This window comes from Lolium rigidum, chromosome 3, assembly GCF_022539505.1.
Source record: "Lolium rigidum isolate FL_2022 chromosome 3, APGP_CSIRO_Lrig_0.1, whole genome shotgun sequence".
Taxonomy (NCBI): Eukaryota; Viridiplantae; Streptophyta; class Magnoliopsida; order Poales; family Poaceae; genus Lolium; species Lolium rigidum.
This window is the reverse complement of record NC_061510.1, coordinates 294,244,216-294,253,389: the sequence shown is the minus strand read 5'-3', so window position 1 is coordinate 294,253,389 and position 9,174 is coordinate 294,244,216.

Below are 9,174 nucleotides of genomic sequence, written 5' to 3'. Positions count from 1 at the left end.
GATTACTCATGTGCTAGAGCTTTTTATTTTGAAAACATGGAAACAATTTTGTCAACGGTAGTAATAATTCATATGTGTTATGCATAAAACTTCCTATAAGTTGCAAGCCTCATGCATCGAATACCAATAGTGTTCGCACCTTGTCCTAATTAGCTCAGATTTCCATGGATTATCATTGCATTACATATGTTTCAACCAAGTGTCAAAAAGGGGTACCTCTATGCCACCTGTACAAAGGTCCAAGGAGATAGATCGCATTTGATTTCTCAGTTTTGATAGATCTCAACTTGAGGACATCCATACCGGGACAACATAGAAAACAGATAATGGACTCCTCTTTAATGCTTAAGCATTCAACAACGAATAATATTCTCATAAGAGATTGAGGATTAATGTCCAAGCTGAAACTTCCACCATGATACATGGCTTTGGTTGGCGGCCCAATGTTCTTCTCTAACAGTATGCATACTCAAACCATTTAATCATGATAAATCACCCTTACTTCAGACAAGACGAACATTCATAGCAACTCACATGATATTCAACAAAGGTGTAACAGTTGATGGCGTCCCCAGAAACATGGTTACCGCTCAACAAGCAACTTATAAGAACTAAGATACATAGCAACATATTCATCACCACAATAGTTTTTAAGCTATTTTCCCATGAACTATGTATTGCAAAGAAAAGGAATGAAATTTTAAAGGTAGCACGCAAACAATTTACTTTGGAATGGCAGAAAAATACCACATATAGGTAGTTATGGTGGACACAAATGGCATGAGTTTTGGCTCAAGGTTTTTGGATGCACGAGAAGCATTCCCTCTCAGTACAAGGCTTTGGCTAGCAAGGTTGTTTGAAGCAAACACAAGTATGAACCGGTACAGCAAAAACTTACACATGAACATATTGCAAGCATTATAAGACTCTACACTGTCTTCCTTGTTGTTCAAACACTTTTACCAGAAAATATCTAGACCTTAGAGAGACCAATCATGCAAACCAAATTTGAACAAGCTCTACGGTAGTTCTCCACTAATAGATTTAAACTACATGATGCAAGAGCTTAAACATGATCTATGAGAGCTCAAAACAATTGCCAAGTATAAAATTTATTCAAGACAATATACCATTTACCACATGAAGCATTTTCTGTTTCCAACCAAATAGCAATCAACGAAGCGGTTTTCAACTTCGCCATGAACATTAAAGTAAAACTAAGAACACCAGTGTTCAATATGAAAAAGCAGAGCGTGTCTCTCTCCAATGCAAGGATTGTTGGGATCCAAATTTATTCAAACATAAACAAAAATAAAAGCAAACATACGCTCCAAGTAAAGCACATAAGATGCGACGGAATAAAAATATAGTTTCACTCGAGGTGACCTGATAGGTTGTCGATGAAGAAGGGGATGCCTTGGGCATCCCCAAGCTTAGATGCTTGAGTCTTCTTGAAATATGCAGGGATGAACCACGGGGGCATCCCCAAGCTTAGACTTTTCACTCTTCTTGATCATATTATATCATCCTCCTCTCTTGACCCTTGAAAACTTCCTCCACACCAAACTTAAAGCAAACTCATTAGAGAGTTAGTGCATAATAAAAACTCACATGTTCAGAGAGGACACAATCATTCTTAACACTTCTGGACATTACCCAAGGCTACTGAAAGTTAATGGAACAAAGAAATCCACTCAACACAGTAAAAGAGGCAATGCGAAATAAAAAAGGCAGAATCTGTCAAAACAGAACAGTCCGTAAAGACGAATTTTTCTGAGGCACTTAACTTGCTCAGATGGAAAAACTCAAAGCTAATGAAAGTTGCGTACATATCTGAGGATCACGCTCGTAAATTTGCAGATTTTTTTGATTTTTTTACAGAGACTTCTGCTCAAATTCGTGACAGACAGCAATGCTGTTTCTGCGCAGCAATCCAAATCTAGCATCAAGAAGAGTGAAAGGTCTAAGCATGGGGATGCCCCGGTGGTTCATCCCTGCATATTTTAAGAAGACTCAAGCATCTAAGCTTGGGGATGCCCAAGGCATCCCCTTCTTCATCGACAACTTATCAGGTCACTTCTAGTGAAACTATATTTTTATTCCGTCACATCCTATGTACTTTACTTGGAGCGTCTGTTTGTTTTTGTTTATGTTTTTGTTTGAATAAATGCTTGTGTGGGAGAGAGACACGCTCCGCTGGTTCGTATGAACACATGTGTTCTTAGCTTTTAATGTTCATGGCGAAGGTTGAAACTGCTTCGTTAATTGTTATATGGTTGGAAACGGGAAATGCTACATGTAGTAATTGGTAGAATGTCTTGAATAATTTGATACTTGGCAATTGTTGTGCTCATGTTTAAGCTCTTGCATCATATACTTTGCACCTATTAATGAAGAAATACATAGAGCTTGCTAAAATTTGGTTTGCATAATTGGTCTCTCTAAGGTCTAGATAATTTCTAGTATTGGGTTGAACAACAAGGAAGACGGTGTAAAGTCTTATAATGTTTACAATATGTCTTTTATGTGAGTTTTGCTGCACCGGTTCATCCTTGTGTTTGTTTCAAATAACCTTGCTAGCCTAAACCTTGTATCGAGAGGGAATACTTCTCATGCATCCAAAATCCTTGAGCCAACCACTATGCCATTTGTGTCCACCATACCTACCTACTACATGGTATTTCTCCGCCATTCCAAAGTAAATTGCTTGAGTGCTATCTTTAAACAATTCAAAAGTTATTACCTCTTATTTGTGTCAATGTTTTTGTAACATCCCAAAAATTTAAAACAAAGAGACAATGAATTTCCTTTTTTCCAAAAATGAGAACCAACAAAAACTTTTATTAAATTCAGTTTGGTACCTAGTAAGCATGCTTATATGTTGTGATATTGCCCTGATTGTTTAGTTATTGCATTGAACCTAATTCCAAAACCCTAAACCCTAATCTTCTCACAATAAAACAATATCAAATAAGAAGTAACTAAAATAAAATAAAATATGTGGGCATATAACCCTAGCAGACAAATATTGACTAATGCCATTATTACTTTTCAAAATAGTGGTGAACCATTGTGATACTCCACAAAAAAAAAAACCTAAACCTCACCCCTCTTTTCACCATCCTAGTTAAAATGAAATAAAAGGAATTAAATAAGAAAAAGGACATATGTGCCTATGGCTATTTTTATACAACTTTACCCTAGACCTTTCCACTTTATATAGAGGATTGGAAAACCTTCATAAACCTTACCTAGTACTTCTTAAACCAATTCCAAGTTGAAACCAAAGAAAATAAAAAGAAATCAAACCTATGCATAGGAGCATATGTGGCACATAGCCATTTTTTTTTCAAAACTTGACCTAAGCACCTCTACCTTACCCAAATGGTTTGAAAACCTTACTACACCCAAACTAACCCTAAAGCAACCATAAACCATGACCTTTGATCATAGATAAAGAAAAGGAAATAAAAATATGAAATGCACATATGTGCATATGGCCAAAAATACAAATTTGAGCCAAAGACCACCAAACTTGTTTCCATTGCTTGGATTGTTTTCTTATATCATATTAAACCTCAACCACATCAATGAGATCAAGAAAAACCAAATCAAATTGGAAATAAGAAGATTTCCCAATACACATATGTGGATATGGCCATTTTTGCAAATCTTTAAACAAGACCTTTTTAAATGGACTCAATGGTTTAGAAATGTTTCTAAACTAATAAGAATCACCTAAGAGTCAACAAAAGTCAAATTAAATGGAGAGAAATTAAATAGGGAGAAAATCCCAATTTCACTCACATACACATTATGCCAAATTGCAAATCTTCACTCTAGGCCATAATTGCTTGCTCTATTGCTTGTAGAATACTTATATATGATAAACTAACACAATTGCATCAATGAAACCAGAATCAAACCAAAGGAAATCTCAAAACCTTCACACATATGATAATGGTCATATGTCACCAAAATATTTTCTTCACTACTTTACCCCTCTGGTTTTCTCTATTCTTAAACTAAAATTGGTAAACCAAAGCCATGTCATCCAAGACCCTATCAAGGTGAGTAACTTTCATGTTGACCACCATGGCCAGAGTTGACTAGGTTGACCAGTATGAAATTGACAAGTGGCAATGTTGAAACAAAGAGAAGATCAACCCCATTTTGAAATTTCACAAATCAACCTCATTTTTGTTAGGAATAGAAACAACCGTCTTAAACGGTTGCCATATGCCCGAACCGACATGCCTCCTAGAGGCGTCTCCTCTTGTAACCGACCTCCCGAAGGGACGGGTCTCCTTGTATATATACCCATGTCAATGATCAATGAAAATAACAGTTCAATTCATTCTCTCGTTTTGCTCTCTCTCGATTCCTACTTAACACGTTATCAGCACGCTCTGCATCTGAGCGATCCCGACTCCGGCGAACTCGCCGGAAGAAACAAGAACAGGAAGAACGGTAAGAGAAGGTGAGAAATAGAACAATGCATCAAGGTCTGATGTCCCTGTTTCTTCACCTTAACCGCGACCACGGCCGTCGCTGCTTCGTAGCGCCCCCGCCACCATGGTGTAGGCGGACTTCGCCGGTTCCAGCGTCGCCAGCGCGACCTCCGCCGCTTCCGGCGTGGAGATTGGAACCAACAGCGCCGCCACCGCCGGTTGTCGACGTTCACGCAGCCGCACCGCGCCTGCCGTCCTCGACGCCGGCTCCTCCGACTTCGCCGTGCGCGCGGGTTTGCCGTCGCCTCTTGGCCCTCGACGCCCCGCTGGCGAGCTCGCCGTCGACCGGCAGCTCCGGCACATGGAGCCCCGCGGCGCTCAGGCTCACGAACGGCGCCTCCAACGGCGCCGCGTCCGGCCACGCCACCTCCTTCACCGCGCGCAGGCGCTCGCCGCCGCCTTCTGGCCCTCGGCCTCCCGCTGGCCAGCCCGTCGGCGGACTCGCAGACTTGCAGCCGCGGCCACCGCGCCCGCACCTGGAGCCCGGCCGCGTTCGAGCTCCCGAACGGCAGCGCGGACGGCGTTGCGCCCGGCGCCCGCCTCCGCGTTGACTCCTCCTTCAAGGACGCCCGAGGCGGGAGCAGTTCTTGTCGCCGATGAGAAATCGGCGCTGCATCGGCACGGGAGGGGGCTGCGTGGTGGTCGCCGCTGTTCCTGGATTGGGAATTTCTATCTTATCCTGACCACACCGCTCCTCCTAAAGTGCTTATTATACCCTATATAAAGGACAAACAATTTACCACACCTCTTAGCCATTTGGGAACTGTTGATGCACCAATTTCTCCTTCACCCCTTCAATTATTTTGTGACACGTACCTCTTGAACTTTTTCATCTGACCAATTTCTTTCTATTTTCTTTTTTATCTAGCTTAAATTAGGCACCGGTTACCGGTAGGACTTCCGGTTATTGCCTCTTTCCAATCCTGCGAAGTTATCTACCGGCTGCTGGACCCACTTCACCGTTTATCTTTGTCCCAACACCGCTTTGGCCGAATAATCTAGGAGGATCCAGTAAATTCCCATACGCCTGCCAAAAAAAAAAACAGACGCCTCTCCTCGGCCGCCTAATTCAGGCGCGATGCACGCCTCCACCAGCCTCCCCCTTCCCTCGTGCCGCCGCCGCGAGCTCTGCCGCGCCAGAGCTCCCCATGGCCGACCTTCTTCGTCGCCGCCGAAAGCGTGTGTCAGGTCCTCATCTTCCATCGCGCAGCCGTCGCGGAGACAGTGCGGCTTCGCCACCGGCTGGTTTGCCATCTGCGCGTTCGAAGGCCAGCAGTGTGGCTGCCGCGGCCGCTCGATAGCTAATCGATCACCGCCTCTCCTCCTTTCCTCCGCTCGCAAATTAGTTCATCGTTGCCATGATTTCGTCCAAGTGTAGACAGAGAATAGGCGGGGGAGCTGCCGGTGGAAGCAAGACGATAACAAGCGGCACGACTGCACAGCGGGAGCCTTGGAGGAAGACTGTGCTGATCTAGGAGCAGAGACATCAATCCCATGGTCGCTCAGGTGAGGCAATCTCCTCTATGTCTAGCGTCATATCTCCTGACTGAATTCAGTAATTCTTTGAGGCATGGAGCTGACAGAATCTAGATAGCAAGAACTAAATGTTGCTACTATTTTCTGTTCGTTACACTTATATGCATAGCTTTGTTTTCTCGCTGATTCTGAGTATGTTTTGATTTACAGGCTGAAGATGTGTATAGTTAGCTACTGTATGCAATAGCTTTGTTTTAAACTTATTTATTTGTTACTGGGATTTTTTGAAGCTCAATGTGTCTGCTGGTGTACATTTCACAATGGTGGCACTGATGGTCATCAGGATGGAGATGCAGACTCGCTAAGGGTGCTGTACAACTGGGACTTCAGCTCCCCCGCAACTGGGAATCTCTTCATAACTGTCAGTATGTGGATTGTGATGTGTGCAGGCAAGATTTTTTTCCATATTGATGCACAATGCATCAGAATGTATATCTGATCATTCAACTATAATACTAACTGAATGTTTTATTGTCTTTTCCAAACAAAAAATATATATTTAAGTGCCAGCTTTGATCCATTTCCAACTACTTAACCTTTATAAATCTTAATTTCTTTTGGTCAATTCAAGTTGTATAGTTGCCTGGTTCAGTTAACCAGATAAGGGCATCCAAAACCTGAACTCATTTGTATTTGCTTGGGAACATGAGCTATTTATTTGCAGGAATATGTTTTACGTTTGGCAAGACTGTTGTTAATATTACAGTCCTACTGTCCTAGCATGCTGAAAAATATTCAGATTATTGGGCAAGTAGTAGCAAGTTCCGCTTCTTCTTCTTTCAATGCAACCTTTTTTCAGATGCTTTCATTAAGGTAGAAAATAATAATGTTGAAAGAGATTCTGATTATTGGGCAAGTAGTAGCAAGTTGAGAAGATAAAGGGATGGATGACATGGATTGTTTGGCTGGATGAGATGATTCAAGCGCCTCCATGTATTGGAGCAGAATATGTGACTAATAACTTATGGGAAGGACTGCCCACATATTTGAGAGTGAAAGTTTAGGTTTGTCATCGCTCACAAGTGAGAAAAATTAGCAAGTAGGAATTTCTGGCATATGAGCCAAGCAATTGAAATTTTGATTTTATGTTTGCATTGTTTCGTTGTTAGGTATTTTTTGAAAAGAAAATTTACATTGTTTAATTATACATCGCTTGCTCAGATGAAATTTTTCCATGGGAACTTGATCGTTAGCTAGCTGAGCTAAAATGAGCTTTGATGAACTCCAGGGATGGACAGTCATGAAGAGATGGACTGGAGCCAGGAGGTTATTTTTTAACACACGTCTGACTCTATGGTGCAAGGTCGCATGTGTCATTGTGGATGGACGTCCCCTGTTAGATAAGAAGCAAAAGGATGTCAAAATCTGGAAACCTTTTAGCATATAGTTCAGTTTATGGTGTTTCGCTTAACCTTAGGTCAGCAGTTTAAGCTGCTCACTTTTCTACAGAAAATACGGAAAATATCTTTGATATTTGGATGATATTTGCATATGAGTTAGGATTTTTCTATTGCAGATTTAAATGGTCACGATGTTATGCAGATTCAGAATGTGTGACACACACATCGAAATGCTGAAGCTCCAAAGAAAAGATGCTTTCAATATGATAACCCCCTTTTTCTATATTGAACTCTTTCAAATATTCTGATCATGTTCGTTTTACCGTTCCTGGTATGTCTCTACTTCCTTACAAAACTTTTGCTGGCAATATTCGTTGCCATTTACCTGTGCTGAACACGTAGAGCAGAGTAGAGGTTGATTTCATAAAAGTTGATTTACACCAACCTTATTGGATGGATATGTTTTGTGTGAAACTTGGCTATTCAGTGGTGGGTAATTTATAATCATAGTTTGATTTTGTTTTCTTACCTTGCCAAGCTGACGACTATTTTTTGTTGCAGATAAACATTAACTTATGACTTGAGCTACCTTCTGATAAAACGTATCAACCTCTGTCCATCTATCTTTCAAGAGTTTCTGGAGTTTGTTTTAAAGGTCAATCTTCAAATATCATAGTTTGAACACATATCACTGCAGGATCATGCACCTCAAACACAAGTGTCATCTTAAACTATCACTCTAAACTTGCCAATTTGCACAGTGCGTTGGATACTTCAGTTTCAGACTTACGGTTCTTATTACATTTAGCGACTACCAGTGGTACCTAGCCTTATGATGCAAAGAATGTTGGAAAAACTTATCTCCATGGAAATGCTTATAACAGGTCTAGGTATCGACGCCTAAGCGCAGCAGCAGAGCCAAGGTAAATTTTCCTTATAAATTGTACTTTTATTTAACAAGCAACATGTGTATTTTACCATTTTTACTTTATTCTTAACTGTAGTCGGGGCTGTACATGATGTCAATTAGCCTGCCCAGCACCTTCACTCAATGGTGCTAAATCTAGCAACTTACTTGACTATGCCCATAAATCCTTATCTTAGATCGTATAGACATCTCTCCTTCATGTGTTTATCATATACCATAATTATGGAGATGCCACGGCATAACAATTAAGATAAGAGTATGTTTCCATGGGAGCACAAGGGCATTATAACATTGCAACCAAGAACATACAAAATGCACATTTGCAGTAATACATCCGAATTTGCAATTTTGTGTAGGTTGGTACTTTACATGCACACAATTGCTTAAAGTTGTCTCCAGCTCTGTTGGCTTATTTTTTATGGGGAAAGCTCTACAGGTAGATTATTGGCTATACACTCTGAAGTGGTGATGATGACCGCCAAAACAGTATAATATCAGCAGCCATGGCTGCTAAAACAGCATCACTAGGAGACCACTAGGAAACACTATAAATTGGCTTCCTTCTCTTTTTATGTATTCACATATACTTTGCATATCCTTTGAAAATAACATGGTGTACCAACTGCATGAACTACTTGTGTTCTCTACGCTGAAGCGATTGCCTGCCTGAAGGCCATCGAGTTTGCAGCCGAGGTAGGTATGGAACGGATATGCAGCCTTGCTAAAATTGGCTCTCCAGTCCTGTGAATTTGGTTCAGCTCATCATGGAGTTTCTTTTCAGGGAGGCAAAATTTCTGCTGCTCATCAACGTCTTGCATCACAAAGTATTGTACTGTAAGCCTTTTTTGAATTCAGTGCC